This window comes from Harpia harpyja, chromosome 12 (genome assembly GCF_026419915.1).
Source record: "Harpia harpyja isolate bHarHar1 chromosome 12, bHarHar1 primary haplotype, whole genome shotgun sequence".
NCBI lineage: Eukaryota > Metazoa > Chordata > Aves > Accipitriformes > Accipitridae > Harpia > Harpia harpyja.
Window position 1 is genome coordinate 26,838,528 of NC_068951.1, and position 20,573 is coordinate 26,859,100.

The 20,573-nt window shown below is 41.3% G+C and overlaps 1 protein-coding gene across 5 annotated transcripts in view; it reads right to left on the reverse strand.

Annotated features, from left to right (window-relative positions):
* The window catches only part of PID1 (phosphotyrosine interaction domain containing 1), a 104,883-nt gene that overhangs the window by 33,604 nt on the left and 50,706 nt on the right, over nt 1-20,573 (reverse strand). The window lies entirely within an intron of this gene.

Sequence of the window (20,573 nt, forward strand, 5' to 3'; positions counted from 1 at the left end):
CACTTCATCCTGCCCAGAGTGAAAACAGCTTTCATCAGTATGAAAGACAATTAATTTGCATAAATTTACTGCAGAATACAATTGAACTGTGCTGCTGCATTTCAGGACTGGCACTGGAAATACGGATTGCTATGCCTATGGCCCAGTCATTTATCAATAATTTAAAATATTCCCTTCTGCGAGCAAAACTTTTCAGTTGCCCTTGCACTTCAAATGACATTTTCTGTACGTATTACATCCTAGGAGAAATATGTAGAATCAGGTTTTAAATGCACAGGATTTGATGTTTGGTTTGTAATCTATGATTTAAGCACTCAGGAAATACCTCCAGGTTCTTACTATTGTCAACACTATCCTTCTAAATGTTCTGCTTAACATGGAGGATTCAGAGGTATTTCAAATATCTCAGCCCTGATCTGAATGCACCTCTCATTCAGACTCACCCTCCAGATTACAAGACTGAACCATTTATAAGACCACCAGCAGGTGCAGTCATTTTGGTCTGTTTAACTTTGAATATATTTATATTGCCATGTATGCATCATATATTATACTGGGAATAGCATGGGCAGAGCAGGACACCTCCACCTGACGAACGCTGCTGTGTAGCAGATGTAGTCTATGAGCTTTTGCAGAGGTCACAGCTGGAAAAATCACTTTTACTTTGTCTGGCCTGATGTTACTGGCTGAGACAAAGAGGCTCCCTCTTTTAACCAAGTGTACTTCCTTGGTTAAAGGGTTATAAAATTGGGTCATTCTACAAAGTTAGATAACACAACAGGTGTTATATTTACAGCAATGTGAGCACGAACAGAAAGACCTGAGGTAATCAAATCTCATGCTTGAAGGATATGAGGATCCATAAGATGATCACCAGCTGAGATCAGGCACAAGCTACTTCATCCCACACCCTTTTAGACACTGAACAATCAGCCAGGTGCAGGCACTGTCTTGTTTACTTCTCAGTTTCTCCTTCTTCAAGGCATCCACTGCTGGAGGTGAAATACAGAACAAGTTGATGATCCAGGTCCATTTGTTTTACCCCACATAAGCAAAGTACAGATGAGACACAAATACCTCAGTACATACAGATAGTGGGGAGGCAAGCCTGGACTAGCCAAAATGCTTGTACTTCTCCATATATCTCAAACACATACCACAGGGTTACATGAAATTAAAAGCATTCCTCCAAACATGTGAATGATCCTTCGCCTTTGCTGCCTCTCTCATTGGTAATATCCCTAGAGATATTAACATTCTTTAGGTAAACATATGTTGCATTGTATGGAGATAACCTGTTTCCTCAAATGAGTTCACCTCTGTGGGTTTTTTTGGAACGTATAATTTTAAATTAATACCATCACATCCACATGCGTTTTATGACTGCCTGCCTTTAAAAAATATTTTTAAACATAGATGTTGATTTTATGGGGAACTGAATGCCAAAAAGCAAATAAGTATAAAAATACATAACAAAAGAACAAAAACATTTCCTTATAGTGAGAAAAGCCGTTGGAAACAAAGTCCTAAGAAGTCATTTTTATAACTTCTGTTCTACGGACTACTCAGGACACACAATACACAGAACATCAATGGGGTCCGCCTGCATATGCAGTTACCTCAACTGTGGTTGCAAGCGAGTATTTCCACCAATAAAGAGCCACTACTGTGCCTGTTGGGTCTATTTGCATATGCAAATATCAAAAAATAAACAAGTACCACAAGAAGTATCTGATCACTGTGAATTTTCAAATTGTCTTTCTCTGCTTTGCAGCTTCTTCTGTTAATAGCTTCAATAAGCAATTTAAAAAATTTGTTTCTTCTAGTATCTCTGTATCTACAAAATGCCAAGGTCAGCATCTGCTTGTGAAAGGTATGCTATTTAATGGATAGAAAAAGAAAAAACAAACAGGAGTCATAAAAAGCAATAGTACCCTTTAGCCAAATCTAACTACTACCAATATCAAAGGAAGATTCATCATGAACTTCAAACAGGACTAAAAATTGTATCTAAAACTATGATTTAAAAAGCAGCTTCCAGACAATGAGAGCAGAACTGACTGTATGAACAGGAAATAATATACGTAAATTGACTTAATTGAAACTACATTCATTGATAATCAAGATCGCCACTAAACTGCTTGCTTTATACTCTCCACTGCTGCTAGGGCAGAATATCACAGAATGACACAGCCTGTTTTTTCTCATCCCAGAAGAGCAATCAATCTCTATTCAATCTAAAGAAAATGACAGAGAAAAAAAGGCAATAACCGATTTTCTTCATGGCACTCTGCAAAGAGGAACAAAAGGGCCCCAAGATAGCATTATTTCTGTGGGCTTCAAAAGAAAAAAGGAAAATGATCCTTATAATGTTTGTAATTTATTTTCTTTGTTTTTAAAAAACAAGATAAATTGGAAAATTGTTTGTTTGAACTAATCTTGTGGAGATTTTGTTAAAGGACTGTTCATAAATGTGAAAGTAACATCTCCAGCCAATGCTACTTGTCTAAGACAAATCCATATTGCTCACAGTCCTGCAAAACTGCCTTGATCTGCTTTGAGGCAGGTGCCCATTTTAGTTAGTCTTGAAGGATGCTAAAAATATCACATAGTAAACTGGAATTGTTCTTGTGTGCATACAACCTTCCATCTGTATATCTTACCCCCAGGAAATACATGAAACCTGATTAAATGTTGTGCTTAAATATAGGCAAAGGTAAACATAACAGTGTCTGTTTTACAAAAAAAGAAGGGGGGGGGGGGGCAATGTCCACTTCAGTCATCTTCAGTCATCCCTCCATGTTGAAGTGAACCAGGTAAATCAATTTTGAGTTACTGAAACTTTGATAAAACAAAATAACTTCATTTCTCACCACAATGCAACCATGAGGATTTAGTCACGGTACCAACACCAGAGTGTACTGCTATATATCCAGCATAACCACTCTCCCAGTTTTTCTGTATGGCCTCTACAAAATAATTCAGAGATGGACAGTACTATATGGCCAGGGTCTGTATCCCCAGTGCAAAATCTGAAATCTAAACTGAAGCTGCCTGCCCTTACCAAGAAGTGGTCAGAACAGAAGATTTGTAGGGACACACTTTTAATGATGTGAAACCTGAAACCACCCTCATACCCATCTCCTGCCTGAATCCATTCACCTGGTGTGCAAGGTAACTGGACACAGGGACAAGTCAGGGATCTAGGCATTATTCACACTTTATAAGGAGATCAGGACAACAGTGGCCCATACTATCTTACCCTGCTTTTATGTTTAGAAAGGGGAGAATGAAACACTGGATTAAGTTAATATATATTATCTGTGAGGAATGCATGGCTTTTTGGGGGGTTTCATTTTCTACTAAAGATCCCTGAATTTTACAGTTGGGAATAGCAGCCTGAGCCATAGTTTTTTTTAGATGCTGAATAAGCGTCTTAAATATCTTAGATACATGTTGATTATGTCAAACTGTTCCAGACATGAAAAGACCATGGCTTGCTTTGCGCTATACAGCAATGGCCACAATCATTTATATGATCCGGACACTCAGCAAAAGGAATACGAAACAGATTTCACTTGGTAGAATATGAACAATATATCTCCTATATTAGACAATATGTAGGGGGGGTTTTATGTAACACTCCTCTCATCTTGGAGGAACTTAAAGCAGTGCTTTATATTGCAGTGGTGGGATACCAAGCAATTACAGAAGTTTAGTGCAGTTGCCGTGGAGTTATACTGCTATAACATGAATAGGGAATTTGCTTATGAATATACAGCGCTCTATTAAAAACATCTTTTCATATCCATATAATCAGGCAGCACTTTCACCATCACCTGACACATGCGCCCTAATACATTTCATGTTATTCAGCTCATCAGCTTTGGGAGAATTAATTGGAAAGATAGCCCTGAGACGTGAACCAACACACCAGCTTAACCAAACCCAAGGGTTAAACCACGGGGCATCTCCAGCTCATTCACAATGATGATCCTCATTTATACCATCAGTCGTTTCTCTTGTCAGCTGGAAATGAAGAAACTGCTCATATCTTGAGGCTACAGTCAGGCACAACTACAGGATAATTTGTCTGTATACTGTCTGATTTCAACAGGAGCATGAGATAGTAGGGAACTAGGCTTTTTTTTCTATTAATTCCCTGCTCCCTTTATAACAACCTTCCAGGAAAAGGAAAAAAAAAAAAAAAAAAGAAGAGAAGTAAAACTCCTCCTTATCACTCTGGAATCTTATAGAGAAAGGTCCTGTACTTTAGGGATGACATTTCTGACACCTCCCTCTCGAATACAGCCTGCAGTGTCTCCCACTTCCTCCCCACCCCACATGTGATGGGGACAGACAACCCAAGCACCATAAAGCTGTAAAGCAAGGTACCGAGCTCTCATCCAAGGGTCAGATCATGACACTGAGGAACTACTGAGTTAGCTACATATTTGCATATTGTAATTGCACTTTCTTGGCCTTTAAAGACTACTATGGAAAACAGACTGCAGACTGTTTGTAAGTGGGTGCAAACTTCAGAGAAAGTAGTGAAAGACATTTGCTCATTTCACACACAGGGTCGAATTTGGCATGCCTGCATTTTTGCATAGTCATGCTCTTAGAACAAGCAAGCATTTATTTAAAAAAAAATTCCAGCCTCTCTCTTTTCTTAAGAAGAAGGCAAAGCTTCCTTTCATGTACTGGGAAATGTCATTCTTTGTCTATGCAATTATCCAAGTACATCAACAATGCACTTGAAGTAGAGAAGTCAATTAATGTACAAGTTACTTAATCCTTTACAGTTGTCCTTCATGTAATAAACAAATATTATTTCTATCCCATACACTGTTTAAAGGCATTGCTTCATGCAGGATGTTCTAAAACATACCACACAACCATTGCCATAACTTTCATGTTGTATTTTGGTTTCCTTTCTGAGTGAAGCTAGTGCTGCTTTGCAAAGACAGATAGGATGGGACGGAACTGATTCACTGTTCCAGTCTGCCCATGTGTATAATGGTGCAGCTCTGCCCAGGATAGTTATGAGGATTAACTAAGTGACACTAAAAGGCTTTGAGACCTGCTCAGTAAAAATTATTTCTATAAAAGTGCACATGCATAAAGTACTAATTGATGCCAGCCAGCCTTTCATCCCAGGCAGCAAAAACAGCTTCTTACCACACACATTTCCTTTAGTGGGCATCAGCAGCATATTTTTTATTTCTGAATTCATGGGGTTTGCCTTAAAACATACAAAGTATTTGATTTTCAGGAATACTGTAATTAGGAGATTGATGCAGCAATGTATTTCAGCGATTACCTTGATTAACCCTGCACAGGCAAGAAGTGTAAACATTGTAACACAATTCCAATTGAGAAATGAGCCCGATTTGCAGTGTACAGCTCTAGATTCAGCAATTTGCATCTTAGAGGGTCTGCAGCATCCTGTTAATTTCCTATACAAACCTGACAATTGAGTTACAATAGCACCTGAAATGAAGCAGAAAGCTGCTGTTCCTGGACTGGTCTTATATGACATGGCACCATCAAATTAAGATATACAAGTAATTATTTTTCTTTTGATTTTCCCTCTCTGCTGCAAATGACCATGTTTTCTGGAGACCCTCCCTCAGCTGCAGAAACTTGGATGTGCTCCACCTGCTTATGTTTGCTGATAGATGCCAGAGGAATTTTCACTTCATCTGTTTCACAGATGCTCAGACTTTTTTCTCAAGACACATCATACAAAAATGTCTCCAAAATAATTAGCAGGATTTCAGTCGGCATGACTGTGATGGCTGCATGTAAGGTAAAGCTCAGACAGCTCTTAAGAAATTGCAGCTCTGGAACGAATGTCTGGGACCTTAACAGCACTCATTTAAATCTTCCTGCATGACACATTTATAGTTTTCCATGTAGTCAAAAGGGCAAAGCGGTTGGTATGCAGAAAGCTGCTACAATGCGAGAAACATTGTGCACTTCTCTAACCTCTTGCACTCATACTGACATGAAGGTAATTACTAACGGAGAGCAAACATGCAACCTAATTCAAAGAGGGGGAAAAAAATTACAGAAGCATCTCTGTAATCATAATCTCTGTGTCTCACTCCAAAATAAAATTAACCACTTCACTGAGGAGGCAACTGGAATAAACATGATCTTATGAAATGTGTTGCAAACTAGTATTTTAATATTTAATTGAAAGATGCACTTCCCTTGGCCATTTGCCTTGCAGTGCAAATGTCAAGTTGGGCTCTTGACCATCACAAGCCTGCCCCTGCCTTGCTGCTCTTCACCCATCCCCAGCAAGGCACCCATCACCCATGCCATACTGAGTCCCACAGCAGAAGATGACAACTCAACTCCAAAATGAGGGCATGCTAACAAATTTAAAGAGACAGTAAGAGTGCCTCATGATTGTTCACAAAGCTCATGCTACAAAGTTCAGGGGCTAAATTACCTAAACTTCTCTCCTCTGGTTTCACAACAGACTTTCAGAGAGTCCTCTAGCATCACAGTGGAGGACTCAGATTGAAAGTCTTTTGCCTGAAATGACAGAAATTTAATTCCCACTGCATAAATTCTTGATGAGAGTATTTCAGATGGCCACATGTTACCAATGCCTGATTTCAGGCCTACAACAACATGCAAGCCTCCTTGAAAAGGCCAACAAGGGGGATCTAAGGAAAGGGATGGGTGTTATGGCCTTCCCTCCACCCAAACACACCCCAGAGGGCTTTCTTTTGTTTCTTTTTGGGGGGGGTAGGAAGGTTTTACTGCTGTTGACTTAAGTTATCAAGATGACAAAGGTTGCAGAAAAGCTGCAGGTGCCTGCACCACAGCCCTTTGGCACAGGCAGCTGCCTGTTTTGAAGATGGTGAGACATTTAGGAGCACACATGGGAGCCTCAGGACTTGTCTTGTACCAGCCCCGGCCCTTTGCTGTGGGGCATTAACGGGGGCTGTGGAAACCTGGGTCAGAGCGCAGAGGCCAGCGCGGGTCTTCGAGGCCCGGTACAAGGCTGGACACGTCCTCAAACCTCCTCCGTACCCAGATGGCAGGAGGCACCGCCCAGCCCTAAAAGATGGGGCCACCTGAAGGTGGAGAACACACAAAAATCACCCCTGCTCCACTTGACACAGCCAGCAGCCACCGAGAAACACACAGCCCTGCCATAGCCCCACCACAGCCCTGAGACAGACCCCAGTGAAGGGCCCTAGGTGCGTGGAGGTGACAGGCCATGCTGGGCCTGGAGCAGCCCCGTCCTTGACGGGTGGGGTGAGCATCCCAGGGATGCACACAGAAATCCCAAATCTGGGGTCTGTTCAATTCCCATTTATTTATTTACTTATTTAAACCCAGGCTCACTTGTCTGTGACATTACCACCCACTGAACCTGAAAAGTTGACACAACTACAGCTGCTGAGCAGCACCAAGCCACAGAAATCCTAGCATATGTTTTCCTTGCCAGCTTTTATTTAGTGTGTCCACCCCTTCCCCCCCCCCCCCCCCAAAAAAAAAGACCACATTTGCACCCTATGTAAATATGCACAAGAGCATTCAGTCGTGCAACACATCAGTGTCAGACAGCAGCAGCGTGAAGCTGCGCCTGGGGCAGTTGGGGCTGGGCAGCAGGTCGTGCCACGCAAGTTCCTCAGGGGCTGTAATCACTCAAACTCAACTGAGAGGCCATGCAGCACTACCCAGCCAAGTAATGCAGAGCAGCTGCTGGGGTGCGATTCAGGCCCCTCACCCTCAATGGTGGTACAGCCAGGAGTGATGCCATATGTCCCTGCACAGGGGAGCTGCTGCGGGATGGGACAGCCAGGACTTCAGGGTGGCCAAAGCCCACACACCCACATCCTACCTTGGAGGACCGGCATGGAGCTGTTGATAGAGACGTGTCTCCCACTCCAGCCAACATTCACCCACCCGCCCCACCTTAATCCTCCTTCAGAGCACAGCTACAGCTTTGGGACAAGCTTCACCCTGGAGATGCTCACCATCTGCATACAAGTGATAGCATTAAACAAAAACTATATAAACAGATACAGAAAGTCTTGCAGAACAAAACCTTAGAGCAGTTCATCAGTAAGTCGCTGGTAATTAAAGTAATTCAGTTTATCCTCAGTATTTCTAAGGAAGTGCTGTAAACTATTCCAAACTTAAATTATATGTACAACATATTTATTAGGTGTATATCATATTTCCCACTTGGGAATGCAGAGTCACACAATTCGGCCTTGTATGAAGACCTTCAAATGCAACTCAAGGCACAGCTCTGGGGTGAAAACACACCTTTCTTTAAATAACTATCAAGCTGTTTCATAAAAATCATTTCAAGAATTACTTAATATTTTTAACACTTCAGCCTAATAACAAATGACAAACAGCACTGGTTCACATACGCTGTACTCAATTACTCTGATTTCATTAACCGACTGCTTTCAATCATTAGGAATCCCAAGCCACATGTCAAACTAAAAGGCCAAATTCTTAGATGATATAACTTAGCATGGCAGTGGAGTCAAAGGAAGCATGCCAATTTATACCATAGCAAAGCCAACCCAAAAACTGCATCCCATTAACAATGACTCCCATAGGGATTCTGGCCACTGTGGTTACAAATAGCTGACAAAGCTGAAGTGTATTATTGTGCTATTTGTAAGAATGATTCAGACATCAGCACAGGGGAATTACTTGCAGCTTATAGATAATTCAGTCAAAAAAGCAGCTACCATAAAGAACGATAACCAAGTTTTTTTCTGCCCATCCTGTCCCAGAAGATACTCAGAATCGACTTCAATGACATTCTCAAAATAAGCACAACAGTCATATTATCTTACCTTATTTTATTTTGTCTTTTCCTTATCACCTCTCCCAATTTAGTACTCAACTACACCAATCTTTACACAGATCCTTCTCTGCTCTTGGAGATATTAATTTAAATCTGTTTCTGATTTGAAGCTTGCTTTTTCCCCTCCTCTTTTCTCTCTGCTACTGAAAAATAAATTGGAGGACAGGGGGAAAACCACAACACACTGAAATAAAACAAGTCCCTGAGGATGAAAAAAACTCCCACCAAATAACTACTCATTGACAAACCTTTCTCAGCAAACAGTTCAATATATCTTCAGTGAATTTTATAAAGTACAGTTATAAAGACACTTTCAACTTGCTCTTCTTCTAAAATTTGCTAATTTAAGTTGAAGTAGTTTCCTTCTACTTGAAATGTTTGTGTATGGGCACCTATTAAATGTAAGGTTATACACATCTCGAGTTTGTTATTATCAAGTGCAGGTCACTGCCATGCCATTTAAATCTTGAGAGCACTTTAACCAGAAGATCATGTCATCATGGCCTTACAGGTGAAAAAACCCGGAAGAGCATAATGAATTAAGACCATCTTTCAGCTGATTAACTCATTAATTTTTTTTCACCAGTGTGCTATGCTCTAGCAATCAGAAAGCAGCCCTGGTATCTAACAGGCAAATGAACATCAGCTCCCAAAAAGGGATAGACCATACTCTCAGTGGGTATAAAATAGTATTCTGTTCTATCAAAGTTAACAGGACACTACCAATTCAACATTAGTTTTTCATTCACTGATAAAAGTTGATAAACTTAATTCCAAATTTACATTGCTGTGAAATTCAGTATGTTATTTCTGTGACAATATGTATCATTTAATAGGATCTTCTGTGAAATGATTAAAGGTGAATACCAGAGATTCTTGGGTTAGTAGTACAAAGGAAGTTCTTAACCTAGGAGTAATTACTGATTTTCGAAACCAGACTACAAACTTTAAGAAAGGAGACCAATCAATTTTAAAGGAAAAAAAATAATAAGAAGAATCATACCTCTGTTGCACTTGTTATTTATTCCTATACAACCTAGAATCTCAGAGAAGAACGCTCACTGAATTACCACAAGCCTGAAATCAAATATTCACAATAGATTACAATAAAGGTAGTTGATCAACAATAGATAACATACATCAACCCTTAAAATTGCCCAGAAGTATTGCCTAAAGATGGCTATTGTTATGAACTTTTCATTAACTAAGCAAAAAAAATATTTTAATGAAACAAACGAACAAAAATGTTATTAGTCTCAGACACTGACATCCAACCCCAGGAATGGAAAAATTTCTTTCCTCTTCTAAGCTAATGTATTTATACATCACACTGCATTGCAAACTGTATTGCAACAGTACAAGGAGAACAGGATTACTCCTGGGACGAACAGAAACAGAGGTGGCACATACAGGACATTCTTTTCTCTGATGACATAATATTTTTTGATTGCAACATTAATCTACGTTCCCACAGCCTGTGCATCTATGAACATGGCCAACAGTACCTCTTCTACAGAAGAATGGATCTGTAATCCAATTGCAGCCTCCTCTTTTGCCAGTGTCATTTGCTTCAGTGGGAAGCTTTCAGCACACAGGATCAGCCCCAAAATAAGAACTGATGGTTTTGGGCATAGTACAGCTGTAAACAGAGATTACGAATTCCTGAGAAGGCTCATGTTGGCTCAAACTGGTGTGAGCAGTGGGTACCCAGTGCCAAATGCAAATTTTGCAGTATTCTAATGGCAATCAAAGAAACAATATCCGTGGCTTCGGGGGAAGAGCTATACAGAATACCTTCACAGAATAAGCACATGTCTTTGTTGCGAAAAAGCACGCCTAAAAAGATCTGCCAACACGTCCCCCAGCATATTTCATGCTGCTGAGTGGGGAGGTGCCCACTGCAATAATATGAGGGAGCAACAGCCACAGAACCAGAAGTTCTTTGATTTTGTTAAAGAATAACTTTACGTGCTATGAAGGAAGGGTGCCTTCTCCTCCTGAGAGCCAGCTCACAGTAGGGCCCATATGCCCTAAGGGCCATGGAGAAGCACCAGCTACCCTGTGCTCTCCAGCAACACAGATCACAGCTCCATCCTTACGCTGAAACAGCTGCACCAAGATGGATATGTTTCTCAAGGACACACTAGAACAAAACAATCGACAGTGACTGCAGCATCTGCTCAGCGTAACCACCATAATAAATTTCAATCTCACTTTAATTTTTATACGTCAAAAGCTATTAGGTCTTAGATATTTGAACCTTAATTATTATGGAAGCAATTAGCTCCTATGACCAGGCGGCTTTCCCTGAACAATTGTGATGAGCACAATATTTTCTACAGCGTAAAAAATAAATACCCTAACATATCTATAGCTATCTCGGACCTTACAGATGCCACTGTGCTTCATACTGGTATCTTGGCTTTGTGCCAGATTGCAAAAGATAGACCTTCCTGGCATGCACTATATGGCATTATATATTTGTGTAATTGAAGATTATCTCCTAAGGAATTCTGGAAATTTAGAATTTCAAAATGTAAATATTTCCTGCTGTAGAAAGATCAAATCGGTTTTAAATATTTAAATATTCTTTCAGAGAAAACTACTTTAGTATGCTATCTCCTACAAAGACAGCTATAATTAGACAACAGCTCCAAGTACCCTGAAAAGTGGGATTTCTAGAACTGACAAAAAAAAGACAGACATTTGGATTTCAAGACACAAAAGTATTCCATGGAGTTTTATGCATCAAAGGAATTTCATTAATATATATTGCTTTTTAGTACCTTTTTTCAATGCATTACTACTTAATGAAGTATGCATTTTAATTCTCAGCATCTTTTTTAGTTTTCCCCTAGCATATTTTCTCTGCAGTACAGTGTGCCCACACAGCCTTCCCCCAAGCTTTGGTGAGCTGATCTGACCTCTGCAAACAGGGCTGCTGGCTGAGAATGGCAGCTGAACAGCAGGGGACAACAGAGCTGGTTTAGAAGGTGTTTGGGGATCTTTCTGGGTGAGAAATACTACAGAAGTACAAATGATACATAGTAAAGAGCTACTGAGCATTCCCCAGCACACAGTGCCTGGCCTCCTTGGTACCTCACAAGTTTCCCAGTTGATTTTACAAGCAAGGGTGAAATTCAGGCATGGCCGGTGCTCATTCTCAACCAAGTCACAAAAAGCATTTTTAATTCCTATATATTTGCATTTTACACAGTGTTCCTTGAATGTCAATCACTATCTCTTCCATAACTAATTGAAATATAAACTGTTTAGTGCCTTGTTTTACATTAAGAGGTTTGATTTAGATTATTTCTGCTGATAAATACCATTTGCTAACAAAATGAAGAGCTGATGACTTCCAATTCAAGCTTTTGTTCAATCAAAGGCAACTAATAACATCAAAGCTCTGAAGCCAAAGGAAGTGCTTGATTCCAGCCAAAGGGATTTCTGTTTATGTTAAAAACTCTTTTTCCCAGGCTCCATATCATGCACCATCACCCATTGTCTTCACTGGGACTCACTGCATCCACTTCAGGGACAGAACTACAGCAATAAGAAGAAATGTAAGGTACACAATGGTTGTGCAAGCAATACAATAATACATGCACCAAAGGGAGGAGTAAAGCACAATGTGCTAATGGATGCTCTGACATTTTATTTTCTTGCATTTTTCAAGGGGTTTTTGTTGTTTAGGGGATATTTTCTGCAGCCTACTGCCAAGAAAAATGGGCTCGAACACACATATATCTGAGCAAAGTCTGATTTACCCGGTGCGACGCTTCTGCTCCTATTTCTTCATGCAAGACAAAGTAGTGCTGGGAACAGGTCACTCCACACACAAAGCCAGGGACCCTGGGCCTCACTCCCAGAAACAGCTAAGGAGACCCCCAGCACACTAATTGTCAGGACTTAGGGGGGACCTCTCTTCCCAGGAACTGGTCTGGGCATTGTCTGCATGGTCCACAATAATTGGAAGCCTTCCTACCCAGCCCAAGGAGTAGGGGACACAATCCTCTAGCCCTCCTGGGAGTGCACGCACACACACACACACACACACAACTATTTTCATTGCAAATCTCTCTGTGAAACCCAGCTCACTCCCTAATTTTCCTCACAATACGCCCAGCCTTGAGCTCCCTCTCTCTTGAAGCAAATCCAAGGGGGAACCACAGGGAGAAGGCCCTGCACCCAGGGTAGTTCAAGCCCTGTGCTGGACACCAACATGCAGGGTACCTCCCAGAAATCCTCCTGTCCTCTCTGTCACCAGCGCTCTTCTCCCAAGGTGTCAGTCTTATTTTTTCATGGAACTCTTTAAAGTGGTTTGAGACACATATTCTTAATGAAAATCCCAAAGTAAACAGAAATAGGCAAAACTGCTTTCCTTTAATTAATATACATATATTCAGAGCAAAGTTACTCCACTGTATTTAGAAAACAGCCATATGCTTTCTCCTATAAAGGTAGTTAAAGCAGAAACGTGAAGCTGACTGAAATACATGACCATTTTTAGATGGGATGTAAGAACTTCCTGAATAACAAGATGCCCTTTACTTGAACCATGGCTTGAAAAATGTCACCGGTGCAAATGCTAAGAAAAAAAAAATACCACCAACATCTTTGACAGGACGTAACTTCCACCGCTCTCAGAATGCATTGGTCTTACAATGCCACTTTACCAGTAAGCAAATAAAATTATGCCAAAATACATCCAACATAGCAGAACTGAACGCTGCAGAAGATCCTGTGTAAAGCAGGCTCAGCTTAAGATTAATTCAATTGCTTTAGCCAATTTATATTCTCCACTTAAGACTCCTGGACTTCATGAAATGAAGCATTACAATGCTTTAACAACATTCTCCACTTGCATCTACTCTTCATATTTCTATTAGCTCCTCTGCACTCATTTAAAGCATAAATCCTCATTGATGTAAATGGGCTTTCCATGCATGTAATAAAAAAAAAAAAAATCATATGCAAGAGCGGTCCTCTCTGAAGCTGAAAGCTGAGAGCAGCCAGTGCCAATCACCATACAGCCTGTGCTGCCTGAAGGCGGCTGCCATCCTGCATGGCTACATCCCACCATGCTCACAATGGAGCCCATGGCAAAACTCTCATTAACTTCATAGGTGCAGGGCAGGACCTTACCATACGGTCATGTTTTGCAAAAGAAATGGGCACATGCAACACTCTCCATTTTCAATATTAGAACAAGACTCAGCCAAACTCTCTAAAGCACTCTGGGATACAATCATGTGTAAGGCTTCTGCAAGCAGTTTACTCTTCCCTAACTTCAGTATCAAGATTTTTTTTTTTTTTTTCATTTCTGTAACACTACATGAAGAAAAAAGTAAACAAAATACTTCATCTTCACATAGCATACTTGTTGGGGCATTAGTTTATTTGATTTTGGAAAACACATCATTAAAGCCTCTGTATCTCTCACCAACAAGCACTATATCTAAATATACTGGAACTATTGAGATTAGCCCCATGCAAGAGTTCACATGCATCCTTTTGGTTCATTTGATGAGGGGAGAAAGAAGCAGAAAAACAAGCTCTCAATTCACAGTACGAAATATGTAATGCTTAAGGATAACAGAAGGCCTTTAATGAAGCAAGAAGAAAATAAGCTCTGTGCTTCACACTCACATTAAACATGGTGGAAAACAGTAGGCTGGGGTGTGATGGTACAGTTTAGCTTGTCTCAATTGTTTCATTTGTTTCTTTATTAAAGTTAATGGCCATCTTAATATTACAGACTTGCAAAATGGTAATGAAGACCAGACAGCTAGCTGGACTTGTATTTACAGCTGGATAAACCTGCACTCAAAACAATCATTCCTGACCATGCTATAGCTGCAAAGAGAACATTTTTATTAAGCTTTATAAGGATAAAGTGAGGTGGTTTTAAGAATATGTGCAGCTTCCAAGGAGCTATGGTTTCAGTAGCCAAAATAGCAACAAATGTTCAAGAGAAGTAGGGTTTTTAATTTCCATTATCTATGGAAATTTAAGTAAAACACTAGATTGTTAACCACCCATTTATGTCATCTGGATTTCCCCATCTCAGAAAGTCTTAGGGCACATTTTCAGCCCTTTTGAGCCAGCAGGACAGTACAAACAAGAAAGAGCACCTTGGTCTCTGCGTATTGAAATGAGAGACAATGTTCTCTCTGCATTAATTTTGATTTAGTATCAAGACACACAAAACCAACCCAGGCACAGTAACAGTGTGGCAGAGGGGAGCCATTTGCCTACTTCTTCAGCTAGCCAGAGCAAAAATTTTGGGTTTGGGGACCAATGAAGGAGAAGAGGCATGAGGCTGGGGTTGCCACCACCAAAACCACACTATGTGGGCTGCTGGGCTGCATGAAGCTGGGAGGGTGGTTCATCAATTTGGGCATTTTCTGAATGTTAAGGGGTCACCATACCCAGGAGATGGGGAGCATGCTGTCTCCCGAAAGCTAAAGCAATAAGGTATTTGGCCACTGCCAAGGCTGAGCTGATTAGGATGGGACACAAGTGGCAGAGGTTGCATAGGACAGAAATGCTGGGCAAAACAGCTTGGGAAAGTCTGATCTAGAGGGGAAAAAAAACCAACAAAGAACAACAGTAAGTTTTAAAAGCGCAATGACCAATAAAAGCAGCAACAGAGCATTAATAAATTTGCTGTAGAGGCATCTAGAGTAGAGTAGGAATGGGGTATTTTGCAAGCATGTGGTAAGAGACAGTCCTGCTGCAAGGTTTTTGCAATCAAAATTAACCAGGCAGAAAACCAAAAATAGGCAGTAATATCTGAGCAGACATTATTCCTAAATGACTCTCTTACACAAGGAATTAGAATCAAGCCTAGCAGGGCAATTTTAAGACAATGTTTTATTTATTCAATAAGTATCCCAATGAGAAACATTTTATTTCTATGGATCATAATCAGATCACGATCAATATTACTCGCTATTCATCCCATAAAGTCATTATCAGCTTTTCCCTTGCAGACTAACTTCAGTCTCTACTACACTGATGTAAATCCTGTTTCTCAAAGCATGTTGAGACAATTTCACATGCACAGAGATTTATTAGTAGGGCCCACAGTTGATGGCATGCATTGCCTCTAATGGTGAAAGTTACTTTTGAGAAAAGAAAAATGGGAAAAAGACAGAGTGACAAAAGGGAAAATGAAAACTCTTGGCAGCAGCCAGCAAGGCCAGGAGAAGAGCAGCAACAAGGGCAACAGGCAGCCCCAGTGGCTTTGGTGAAAGGGCACAGGGCTGCAACTGGAGGGCGGGCTGCAGGAATGCAGAGGCAGGCCCTTGGCATTGCCCAGGTTAAGGCCCCTCAGGCACTGCCCAGCTCTTCCAGAAAACACCTCAAATCCAGTTAGTAGGTTGACACAAGTGTAACAACATCAGGTGTGTCCCAGAGTTGCAACAGTCAAGCTGGGTGCCTAACTGCTGACACTACACTGCGCCAGCAAAGCCCAATGATGGCCACAGCCCCTTCCTGCTATACAGGCCCTGAATAAACCCCACTGTAATCACCACCCTGCAGCAAGCTTAGTACAGGATCCATTTTTCTTTTTGCCTTGTGAGTGAAGCAATTAAGCCACTGAAAAACCAAGCTCCATTTATTCATATTACTTCTTAGCTAAGTTTTAAATCTCTATCAATATGTGCGAGACTTGATTTTAAAACACCAGTACCGCTCTAATGCCGTTTATACAAATTGCTAAACAAGACTTTCATCAATCTTCAACTAAGATACACCATCGCAGAAATTTCAGCATCATACTTTCCACAAAGCCTGAACTAATAATCTACCAAGTCAATCCAATAAGACAGGCAAGCAAGAAGTATCATGCCTGCAAACGCCATATCATTAATATACATTTTCCTATTTAATAAAAGCATACTCTTAAGAATGCAATGTTTGCATTGCTTACGCTCCTTTCCCCTCAGCCTCCCAGGCTGCTGAGAAAAGCTTGTTCACTGGTGGGAACTGGAGGAATAAGATCGCCTGACCCAGGTGGCTAACAACGAGCTACTGATTATTTAGCACTGACTTCACTTTGAAGAGCCTTCCAACAGAAAGAAGAAAAAAAAAAGTTAAACCTATGACACCACTTCAAAAATCACAGGCAGCATTTTTAACCTCTGTCCTTTTGCATTACTGCAGCAGTGACTGGAAAAGCTACAGCAGAAGAGAGAGAGTCATTTAGGCACTTCCCTTCGTGCCACCGCCATAGCTCAAAGGGAAAGAAATCAAGAAACATTAGTATCAGTGTAAGCCGATTAGGACACTAAGGAAGAATAAAACACACAGAACTTCAACAAAATCTGTTAAAAGGCACAGAGAAAGCATGCATTTCTGAGTAGAGAGCAACTTATTTTCTGGAGGTACTCCAGATTTTCAGTTTCCATCTGGTGGTACTTAGTGTTGTGATAAGGGAAGAGGAGGCTTCCAGCTGAAACACAAGAGTGCACAACATTTGATGTGAAAGACCTACAAGCAGGACAGCCACAGTCTAATCAAAATTCTTAGGATCTGAACAAGGATGGACACATTTTTATATACATGCATCTAAATGACAGTCATGCCTGTATACAGCAACATGCTCTATTTAAATAAAAGCAAATTAGAAACCTGTGATTGAAAGTGTGGTTCAGCTAGGGAAGAACAAAAGACTTGCTCTCACTCTCTTTTGTCATTCCCCAGCAATGGGAGGTTTAGCTTAAACTGAGACTTGCCATTTACAGGTATACAATAAGCCAGCTGGGTTTTTTCATTCTTTGGAGTAGCTACTGACCTCAACACTTAGTGATCCAGCATTCACAAATGTCACGTCCATCGCAGGGAAGAGGCAGGATGCACGTGTGTGCTCAACCGCAGCTGCCAGAGAGATGACAACCCTCTGGGCACTGCATCCCACTGCCCTGCCCCAGCGGTCTCAGCTGGAGAAGGACGAGAAGCTGTGGTTCCTCTGGGGCCAGAGACCTGCCTCTCATCTAACATACACCATGACTCAAACAAAAGCAAACGACACCCCAAGAAAAATCCAGAGTCCGAGTGCTTTATTGTACCCAGAAATCCTGCTCTGTTTTAGGCTGTCTACTGAATGGGGCTGCAACAGTCCAACCCCAGGGTACAGGGCTGTCACTCCCCATTTGCAAACAGGACTGGTGGGGAAAGGAGGGGAAGGGGGGCAAGAAGGTGCCCTTTGGGTGCTACAGCCTCCGAGTCAACCCCTGTCTCACTGAGCAACCAGCACCACAAACTCCGAAATGTGTGCGCCTAAAGGTCCGTGCTGCAAATCAATGCAAATACTATCTGTTTCTTCTGTTTGGTGAAATCATGCCCACGAGTCTAGAAGGGTGAGAACAGCGACAGCACAGCCAGCCCAAGCAGGCGGGTGTAGATGTGCAGTAACAGGAGGAAGGTGTCTTAAGCCTTCTGCTGTAAGTAAAAAATATATTTTAGGAAACATGATGGCAAAAAAGTTGCATCAGATCTGGAATTGGGCAGGAAAGAGCAGCTCTCTGAATTTGTTCAATTATTTAACTTTCCAGATTTTGTGGGGGTTCCCCTGAGATTACTTCAAGCAAGACATTTCTCTGCTATTCTTAAAACCATCCCATTCAATTACAGAATGAGATTGGATCTCAGCAGAGAAGTTTTGTTTCTTCAGGATTCAGCAGCTAACGCCAAATGAAAGAGAAGCCTGTCTTGCAATGAAAGGACAAGGAAAAGAGCTATTGCATAAGAAAACCAATGCCGAGACCTGTGAACAGCAAAGCAATTGCATGTGTCAAGTTCCCATAACAAGATGGTGCCAGCTGAGGCTTATGTTAAAACTGTGCAATAAAATTAGATGTCTGGAGCCTCTGTCAGAAGAATGATGCTATCTCATTAATGGGATTACATAGAAAAATTGGAGGGATTTCAGTCAAGAGGAATAAAATGATTAAGGATCAAAAGAGTGTGACTCATGAAAGAAAGTAAAAACTGGATGCTGTGCTCTTGCCTGAAAAGCCCATGTCTCAGAACCGGAGAGGCTTGGTGGTACCAGCGACACCCCAGCATCTCCCCCCTTACACCTGGAATAACAGTGATAGATCAGACCTCCCAGAACGAAAACTTGCATTATAAAATACTGGCTTTGTTATGGCAACACTATTATTGTATCACTTAGCAAGAAACTAATAATCAGACAGGAAAGAGGAGAGGAAGGCTAATTACCTATAAACAGCTGGAGGATACAAGCCCTGTAAGAGAAGAATATGTTTACTCAGAAAAAAAGAGAGGGGAAAAGAAAGAGATTGTGACTAGAGAGACAGGGTAAAATCAGAGCCTTTCAGTTAATGATTGGAGAGGATTTCTTAGCCATAGGAACAATATGTATATGGAATCACCTTCCCATAGGGGGGTACTGGAAATCACAACTGCTGAATAGACTGAAGAGGGGCTGGCCACCACCCCAAAAACACCACCGTAAGACTCCAGCAGTGGCAGGAGGTGAGCTAGCTACAGGGGGAGTGGGAGAAGGAGAAACAGCGCAAGCAGGAAAGGGGAGTGTTGTGGCAGCAGATGTTCGCTAGTCATCACTACTATGTTACATTGCAGGAAAAATAAATGAATAAATAAACGCAATCTCTAAATATAGAATGAGATTCTTTTCACTGAGGTGTTCATCGTCTCTCTGCAATCCATCTTTTCCAGTTGAAGGACTGTAGGTTAAGTAAAAAGGTTCATTTAAATTCTACACACGTTCACAGTGATAAACTGATTTCAGAAAGCATTATTATGTCTGAACTCTCTCTCACTAGGGGTGAAAGCCAGATACTTTGTGAACCATTTTTATGATAGCTAATATTCTCTAAAAATTCATTAGATGTCAACATAAAGGACAAAAGACATCACCATGGAAGAGCAGATGCTACGAGCTACCATACAAAGCATATTAGGGTCACTTGCTCTGCATTATTCTGTGTCAGCACAGGGCAGCACTGCTTCAACATCCAGCAGCAGTCTTGTTTCTTGGCTATTGTGACAGGCAAGAAGTCAAACAAAAATGACACTTCCCAAGAATAAACTTTGCTGAGGAAGTGCCAGACCTGGAGGTGCCCAAGCAAAGCCCTTCAGAGCATGTCAACAGCCTGTGCCATCCACACAGTATGCCAAGAGAAGCAGGAGAACACACCAGGAAGCAATTTCTTCCAACCCCATCTCACTCACATCACATCCTCCAACAGGGAAGAGTGTGTGTACATGCATGTGTGTATACACACTGGCAGGGGAGGGGGCTAGGACATTTAATCACACTTTGGACCTTATCCAGTACATGTAGCATCAGGCAATAGCTCTTCTAGAGCTGACACTTTACAGAGCAGTGGAGGCTGAAGCCCAGTTCTCTCCATTTTCACCACGACCAATACTCCCTACAACTGACAGCCGGGCTAGGTGAAGGAGACATGGCTGCCAAGCCCTGACTGGCAGCACAGGCCAAACTGGTACACAGCTCAGTCTGCAAGGCTGCCCATGTCTCTGCAAGGCTAGGCGAGCTCTGCAACCAAGTAAAATGGCTCCAACAGGAGATGCAAACAGAGCAGATTTGTTTGCTATTTTTATACGGTTTCTTACCACGGAACATACTCGAAGCTCTTAAGCCATTAAACTTTAAAAAAGGGCTTTTTCAGAAGCTGTGCTTTGATGTAAC